This window comes from Eufriesea mexicana, unplaced genomic scaffold (genome assembly GCF_001483705.2).
Source record: "Eufriesea mexicana isolate 0111107269 unplaced genomic scaffold, ASM148370v2 scaffold2646, whole genome shotgun sequence".
NCBI lineage: Eukaryota > Metazoa > Arthropoda > Insecta > Hymenoptera > Apidae > Eufriesea > Eufriesea mexicana.
The window spans coordinates 915,772-925,479 of record NW_016910740.1 but is presented as its reverse complement, the minus strand read 5'-3'; the positions used below and the strand labels follow the sequence as shown (position 1 = coordinate 925,479).

The following is a 9,708-nucleotide window of genomic DNA, read 5'->3' as shown; positions in this document are numbered from 1 at the left end:
CAAAAGGAAAAAATTCAAATAATGCTAACTTATTCTAAAACAGTTCCTATCACGCCGAAAAATGTGCAAAACAGGATTTATACGAAGATTTTCGACATAAGATCATTTGAAACGCTATCCTTGATATGACATGAATCCTTGACATACACGTTACATTTCAAAAAACATATATTAACATATAAAAAAATGTGAATGATCTTGAAAACTTTGGAGGTGACCTTGAAAAGAAAATGATATACCTCGTTTTGAACAAAATAATTTTGTTTGCGTATAATATGACTTTTTGTATTGACAAGTGTAACGGAGGTATTATGGAGCGTAGGATAATCGAAACACCCTATACAGGGTGTCCCATTTAAGTTGACACAACGAAAGATTCTGTAGACAGCTATTATAAAGAAAACAATCTGTTTTTTAGCATTTTTGACTGTGAAATGAAAGTACTAAAAAAATATGCGTCACTTTATCTCTTTTGAGAAACTCGTTTATGAGGTTTTTCGCTTTATCAACTTCGGTCAGTTGTACATATAGTACATGTGGACTATACATGTAGACTAAATATATAATTAAAAATTATATATCGAGACAGAGGAAGACTTATTATGAATGAAATAGAAGAAAGTAGCCAAAATAGATCCAGGAATTGGTGGGGATAAACCTGTGACAGGTAACACACTTGCATCATTAGCGTACATATACGTGCACTCACATTTTGATCGAGCTATGATACGAAGAGATTAATATTTTATTCCTTTTTCCTTTTATTACAGAGCCTAGATTCTCATGACGAAGTAATTGCCACATAACTTAACACGTTGAGTGCTACCTCAGTCCCTGGGGACTGACAGTAGACTTTTCGTTTGGACAGCGAGGATTCTAGGGACTGACAGCGAACTTTTCGTTTGGTCGACATCGGTGCGTGAGACCGGCATTGTCAAGGGTAAAATTATTAATGACAATTAATATATTGTAAAAACTGAATTCCCTCTGCTAAAGTAAATCTTTACACTTCCGTAGCTTTTTCTGACTGATCGTCTCTTGGTGATCGCCTTTTTGCCTTTCTGGCATTCCCCATCCCATTATCTTCTGTTTATAATTTGTATATTTGTGCATTGGCTGCGCCATTCTCACGGTTCAAACGACAAAGTGAAACAAAGTAATTTTCTGTTCATACTCTTCAGCGGTTCTTGTGCGCTCGGCATCAAGTGCTCACTCGCTGCCGCTTGAGCGGAAAGTATAGCAAAATTGGCGCCACACTCAACGTGTTAAATGGTATAATACCTTCTGAAATATTCGTAATTTAATGAACAAAATTTAGCGATGGTGGCTATTTTTCCTACGATGCAAATGGGTTAAGCGGGTAAACTGTGCGACAACTAAACAAACTACTGTATAAGGTGCTGCTGAAAGATATGTATGTACAAGCGAGTACCAGGTGATTCTCCATAAAAAGATAAGAAAAAGATATAGAATGAATTGTTTTTTCATTTGGAGCTTAGTTTTCGAGACAATCTAGTTTGAAAGTTCAGTCAGTACGTGTCCACTTATGACAAAGATACAGTTCATCGAACGACATCAACTTTTCTCGATAACTTTATACAAACAAGTAAGTAAAAACTATTTCAACTAATAATTTGCTATTCATAGAGACAATGTGCAAATAAAAATTGTTTAATAACGCGTAATAAGAAAGTAATGCAAAAAATTAAAGAATTTGAAAGTCAAAGAAGTATTGACACACTTAGGATTTCAATGCTAGAGTTTACACGCATGATTAAAGGTTGTACAGAAAATTTATCTGTGAGTACTCGAATATTATTCAATCGTATCGAAACGATATAAGGAAAGATTATATAACACCAAGTTATTATTATATATAAACGAAATATTTCCTCTTCCACTGAAATAGTTAAATGGTCAAAATTAAATTAGAAAATTTTTACCAAAAAATTGTCGATCCGTTAAATTTACATGGACCTATCCACTCTCACCGTTTCGTGTTTCGAGCTCATTGTCAGCGAAACCTGATGCGGTTAACGAGGAGAGAGAATTGAAAAAAGGAAACTTGCAGTAGGGGAAAGTTCAACAGTACTGACCAGCTTACAGTACTGACCAAAACTAGTTTTCGCTTTTCACACTAGATATTAGCAATTCTGTTGCAAAAGTAAATTATTATAGTAGACAGGAATAGTTTTGTTTCTCCATTGTCTTTTAATTTTATGATGCGTTTAAAGGTGTGCATAAACCCGAAAATATCGGATCGAGAATTTATATCGAGATTAGGTTAGGTTCCCGAAAACAAGGAGAATTTCGAAAAGTAATAAAACGTAGAGAATCTAATTACCTTACACGAGAATATGAAATAAAACAATAAATATATAATATATTATTAAATATAATATATAATTGACTGCTACGAGTTACTTCAATTATGTAATATGTATAATATATTGTTATATTATGTGGAACAATACTAACCAATTATATGATATACAGGATGTCCCAGCAACGGTAGTACAACTGAGAAGAGAATTGAAAAAAAAGAATAAAATTTTTTGATTTGAAGCTTCGTTTTCGAGAAAATCGATTTTGAATATTTATCGAATACACGTTCACTTAACTATGGTTTAGATGTATGGATTATCAATACATCAGTATCGATAGTACAACCGAGGAGTGTGTGATTCTATGTAAAAAAACAAATCGAAAATAAGGAATAAAATTTTTTGATTCGAAGCTTCGTTGTCAAGAAAATCGACTTTGAATATGCACCGAGTACGCGTGCACTTAACTCTGGCTAACAAGCTTCTAAGGCATATGGACCATCGGTATACCAACGTACTCGAATATTCAAAGTCTATTTTCTTGACAACCAAGTTTCCAATGAAAAAATTTTATTCTTTATTTTCGATTTGTTTTTTCGTGTAGAATCACCCCCTCTTCGATTGTACTACTTTTGTATTGACGGTCCATACATCTAAGACGTAGGTAAGTACACATTTAGTCGGTGAATATTCAAAATCGATTTTCTCGAAAACGATACTACGAATAAAAAAATTGTATTCTTTCTGTTCGATTCATTTCTGCATGTACTTAGAATCACCCCCTTTCCGGTTGTACTACCGTTACTGAAACACCCTGTATATATATATTCCGTTTCTGTAATTTACAGTTCCAAGAATCTCAATAATCTTAAGAACTCTCGAAAATCCCGGAAGCCTCGAAATTCTGAACTCGAATCTCAAATTCCTGACATTTTTAGGTTTTAGATGCACTTTATGCGAGTACGCTTATAAATTTGTGCGCTGAAAATTATTTTTTAAAGTTCGCATTTTACTTTTTGAACAAGTAAATAATTTTACTTCTTTATTATTATATATCGTACATTAATATATCACGATTTAAAATGTTTCCATGTGTTAGTCGAGCAATACTGACCATCATATTGTGGAATAGAGAAAGTGCAGTGTATTTGGAGTATCGTTGATAATTTGGTATATCAAGATATCTAAAAAACTATAACGCTATCAAGTTTGTAATACCGTAAATAATAGAAGCGAATAATCTGTTAACGAATGATATTTATAGATAAATCCTTTCTGATATTTCCAACTTAATTTCCAAAAGTTTAAAATAAATGTAATTAATAAAAAAAATATAAATAATTGAAATATGTAAAAATTTTTAAGTACATCATTAAATCTATGCATTGGTATATAAATTTTATGGTTTAATCTGAATTTTGAAATTATTTCGAAAATGATTCTTGATGTATGAAATTTTAAGTTTCAATGTCATGTTGCTAACTTGGAATACCAAAAGTAAATATAATTAGGAACTTTCATTTTATTGCGACACGTCATTTGTGATAATTGCAAATAACTCTTAGTGCTTAGAATAAATATTTACCAAATTTGTATATTGTAATGTTGTATACTGCCTTTCCTGTTCCTAATTATTCTAGGATAATTTATTTCGTGAACGAACCAAGAACCCATTATATATATATACGAAGAAAATATAATAATGAAATAAACATAAAAATAAAAATAATTTTATACAAGAAAGGTAAATTGAAATACGACTATTCCAAATTGCCTGCGCATTAGCCAAACCGATACCTTATGTCATTTTTTAATTAAACCAAAATTTCATATACGTTTTTCTTGCCAAATTTAGTACAACAAATGTTGCGTTCTATGGAAATATATAAATCTTCAAAAGTTTATCCTTTGAAGATTTCTAGCATCAAAGTATGTCTCCAGCATTATAGACACTTAAGCGTGTAAAATTGTATGGGAAATTTTATGATATTCGGTATTTTTTCTCTATATCGAAATAAAGTCTAAACAACTCGTATGTTGAACTCGATAATCAGTTTCACAGTCAATCAAAAATCAAAACCAAATATCTAAGTCTATATCTAAATTAAACCAAATCTAGTTAATAAAGATATAAATCAATATATATGTATGTGTATTAGTGTGTGTGTGCAGTGTGCGTGCGTGTGTGTGTAATTTAATTCAAATAAGTTTAATTTAAATTTAAGAAACATAAATAAGTGAAAAAGTATTTATAATCAAATTGTTGTACTACATTATCGACATTTCTCATCCCAGAGTAAATTTAAATTTCCTTACACGTTCCTTAAATTTCTTAACTAACCTGAAATAAAAAGAGAATATAAAGAATCAGTTGCAAAAATTGCTAGGTTAGGAATGATACAAAAATCTCACAAAAGTTACTGGATTTATTTAATTAAAATTTACCGTGATTATTTTGCACGTAATAATCTAATCTTATTCTAAAACGTCTTAAGTAATCATAACTGAAATGATCTTTATTCTGCAAGAAATTAACATTTTTGGAAATTTAAGATAAAGATTATATTTGATTATTTATTTTATTTTAATTAATCAATTAGTCTTTTCTTCTCTTGTTAAACAATATATGCGTTATCTGTAATTAAAAAATACGAGGTTAAAAAAAGATTGTCATGAAAATGCATATTTTAACGTTATTTCTATTTTTCAATAAAATTTTTCTTTAATTATTAAATTTAAATGCTTCCTCCCTAAAGAAATTAGTTTTTTAAATCGTATTTACTTTCATGAGAAAAAAATCATAACAATAAATGCATTTCCAATTCTTAAGATGTACAAATTTATGTACAAGTATAACCTTATGATATATAACCTTAAGTTCATTTTTATACACATTGATATTAAAATAAAAATATATATTTATCTATCAAATAAAATGTAGTATAAAACACCCGTACTATAAAACAGTATTATAAAATTCTTTTGGACCATCTGTATTATATCACAATTTCATATTTTTTTTCCTATAGAAATAAGATACAATATTAAATTCAGATGATTACATTTTCTAATAACGTAAATAAACTTACCAATATCTGTGTTACGTTAAAATTTATACACGCCAAGCACCATGATATTGTCTTCACTACATATATACGTAAGCAAGATTCGATATCAAAATTCTGTGAGATGCGCAAGAGGTATAAAATAATTTCCCGCGTTAATCTTACGCGCACCGCGCATCACTTCAGACGGAACTTTCGCCGTTACGCGTTTATGCATACACGCGAAACGATTCGTAAAACAGGTACCGGTAAATTTACATTCACGTCATCAAACATTCTGAAATCTGTAAGTAGCCAAATTTTATATTTTTTATCGCTTCATTATCATGTTTAACTTAAATATTTCATGTTTCTCAGCTACAGAAGAAAGTATTTTTTTATGTTTTACACGGTTCAACGTTGTTTCTTTTTAAGAAATAACTCTCTAAATTATCAATGTTATGACGTTTTAAGATTATAAGAGAGTAACTCAGAAAATTGAGAAATCTGAGTAAAAAACTGTGTAGAAGTAATTTATAAAAGAACATGTTAAGTCTTACTTAATAGTACAGGAGAAATAATCGCTTTGATGTTTTGCATATAATTTAAAGGTTAAAAAGGAAATGACTGCATCGTTAAAGAATATGCATATTTTTTTAAATACAATCTTTAAAAACATGTTCATAAATCATTTACATTGTTAAATATTAGGCTAACATGATTTAATAGGCACCTGTATCTTCTTAGAATGAAATTTAAGAATAAAATGTGTTTTGAATGTTAATTAACTAACTAATTAATTAATTATAAATATGTACATCAAAGATATTGTTACTAAATTTATTGATTTCTGAATGTTTATTAGAAAATCTCTACCACCATGAATTTATTTTACAGTATTTATGAGATCAAATATATCGAGTGTTCAAGGCCATTGAAAGCGATGATCTTTACTATCCCACTTGATTATACCTTCTCTGTTCTTTTCTAATAGTCTTATTTCGTCTTACTACGATTCGCCCAATGTAACTTGCCGATTAGCAGCGGAAACTCGCGAAGTGAGCCGACCAACGTTACAAAAGGTATTTAAAGCAACGGTCCTAAGCAGATGTACGTAAACCTACGATATTTTTACAGGTTAAACTAATCCTTGTGTTCTATATAATATAGTTATTAATTATTTTTCAGCTATAATAATAAACATTTTTCTACCCTCGATGACTTCATAACCGGTACAGTTAAATTTATCAAGCTATAGATTCGTTAACTTCTTTCTGAGCTCTCTTCGTCTTATGTAGTGATGATACAATATAAAAGAACGCATTGGAGACCCTATCCTTTGGACAACACTACGATGGACATATAAGCAGATGTTTTGAACTTTGAACATACCTCGTAATATAACAGATAATTTTTATAGTATCTGTTTACCTGTTTTCCTGCCGCATAAGTAAGTTATTTGCAGTATGAACAAAAAGTTAGTTTTCTTGGTAATAGATTGTTTATTACGTCATATGTATACAAAATTGTACAGTTACAACTGTTCAACGTATGAATATTGCAAACTATCATTATTAGGATTCTATTTAACTAAATCAAACTAATCGCTTTAAGAATAACTTTTATCATTGATACAGATATGGTGAGGTGTGTAGTACAATCGAAGATAATTGGTTGTTCAGATATAAAGAAAGTTGACTAATAAATGCAGAAATTTTAAGAATTGCAAAAAATATTAATGAGGATCAAGAAAAAAGAAACCTATTTTTCGATATAAGGGATAAATAGGCATTAAATCGTACGATAAAATTAATTACTTAATGACTTTTATTAATTAGTAATTTAACTTCCAAATACTATTATGGGAAAAATTAAATTTTATTTTGAAATATTAATTTGAACAATAGTACTAAAATAAAATTATTTTTCAAAATATAAATAAATATTTTACCAAATATTTAACTATTTATGTGTATAAAAATGTGGATTATTTGTGTAGTGAAAATTTATGTTGGAAAAGATCTTTTCCTAAAGCTTTCACCAAAAAATTTCATAATGCAAGTTCCAACATGCCTTGTAAATAAGCAGATTTAATGCTTAATTAATTCATAATTTCAAAACCATTTATATCATCGAATATTACACAATTTTTTTCATAACTTCTATCAAATCAACTAGTAAACTGTATCAATATCTTTAGCGACGACTGTATTCTTTATATCTTGACCTATTCTACTGTTGTAAATGTATCAAATATATTCCAAAATATATTTTGGACAATTTTTTAATTTTTTGTATTTAAAGATGTATTTTACTATTTTTAATGTTTGTCTTATTTTGATTTACGAGATGAGGTTAAAAATGACCTATTTGTTAATAAACTCTCTATATAAACGGTGCATTTCTACTTGTCCACATTTTCGTGTGCTATTTCAAACAAGCTAACCAAACCTTGTAAGAAGCGCGAGAAATTAAACGAATAAAAAACGAAACCAAATGTCTTCGTTTAGATTACTCTTATTATATGTAAGTTTGAATTATTACTTTTTTGCTTATTTTTATTTTTTAACTTATCTTTTTTAATTAAAAAGGTAAAAAAAATTAAATACATAGAGAAAATTTAACTAGTTGTTTGAAACTTTTTGTAACTACCTAATAAAATTCTTGTTTAATACGTTTTTTAAAATGAATAATAAAATATATTTTACGAGTAAAATTTTCTATTCGATCATTTATTATATCAAATTATTTAATTAAAAACACAATTAGTAATATATAAAAATAAATAGAATGAGAAATGAATTTATAAAATAATTGAATAGGTAATCATTATCGTATTTAATTTATAATACAATTTAAATTAACTTATGATATAAAATAATATTGTTTATGCTATTGACTGATCTCTAATAGTTTGGGAGATATTCGAACAAATATGATTTACTACCCCTACATTGAAGATTTTTATCCCAGATAAAAAAAATTACGTGTTTAATAATTTTCCGCCACAAAATTTCATTAAAATCAATGATTAACACTTCAATATATTCCAGTTTTAGTTAAACTAGATAAAAGTTCAGCCGTCTATGTATGCCAAAACAAATTTATAATGCATTCTAAATCAAACCCAATATTTTAATCTACAAGGTAATCCGGATAATATTATTGAAACATTTTTTGTTAATAAATTTTTCATAAGTAATAAGTAACAACTATAACCTACTGAAATTTGGCTAGGAGAATGACTTCTACGACATATGCAAAGTCAAGGTCATCACAGTTAAGTCCTTTAAACTGTATAATTAGTATAGAATAATTATTCGAAATATTATTATTGACAACATATTTCAAGATTATTGAAATGATTAATGTGTGTCTTTCTGTAAAAAATTATCAATTTATTCTCCTCTACAAATCATTATAAAGCAAAAGAATTCAACAAGTTTTATATTAATTTCATCTTTTCCTATCTTGTCTAACTTGTTTCCATATTTTTGAAATTCAAATTGGGCAATAATGTCATGAAATAATAAAAATTTTCATGTAATGAATAAATTAAAATTAGCGGTAAAAATCAAAATAGCATATATACAGTAATGTTCAGAAGTGTTCGTACACGAGAATGAAAATTATTATTAATACCGATTTTATAAAATGTAATTATATTTAAATGGAATTTATAATTTTTAAAAGAGAGTAACTATAAATTCAATAAAATAAATTTTTTACATAAAAAATAAATAAAGATATTTATAGGTGAGAATACTTATTACATAGTTTAATTATCGGTGCATAAAAATCTTCATTCGGTCACGGTATATTATCTATTATTATGTATTGAGTATGTATTTATTAATAGTAGATATATATTCAATTATTAAACAATACTAAACAATTGAATATTTAACTCAAATTTTAGTAAAGTATACGACCGTATTAACTGAGAAATACATTTTCGGATATATGTACAATACGTGTTATATGCATGTACATTGCTTATATACGTATGATAATGTTTTATGTATTACATAATACTGGAGGTGAACTTTATAATAATTTATAATTTATAATTTCATTATAATAAAATTTTATTTTAGATATTATATATACATATATAAAATTTTAGAATAAAAGAAATTAATTAAAGCATTGAAAAAAAGTGCGAAATATGCAGCATAATGCAGGCCTATTATAGTTAAATTACATACTTGAACACAAATTTTTCCTCACTTTGGATTTTTCTGTATATTACAATTAGAAATGAAAAAGTAACTACTAAAGAGCAACAAATTACTATTAATTTATTTCAACAATAAAAATCATTAAAAGAAATTAGTAAT

At 27.6% G+C, this 9,708-nt stretch overlaps 1 long non-coding RNA gene across 1 annotated transcript; it reads left to right on the top strand.

Moving 5' to 3' along the window:
- The first annotated feature begins 5,615 nt into the window (after positions 1–5,615).
- LOC108550360 (uncharacterized) lies at positions 5,616–6,586 on the top strand. The gene is made up of 3 exons (XR_001890414.1): positions 5,616–5,675; positions 6,266–6,478; positions 6,557–6,586. It is a non-coding gene; the product is annotated as an uncharacterized LOC108550360 (long non-coding RNA).
- Positions 6,587–9,708: the final 3,122 nt, after the last annotated feature.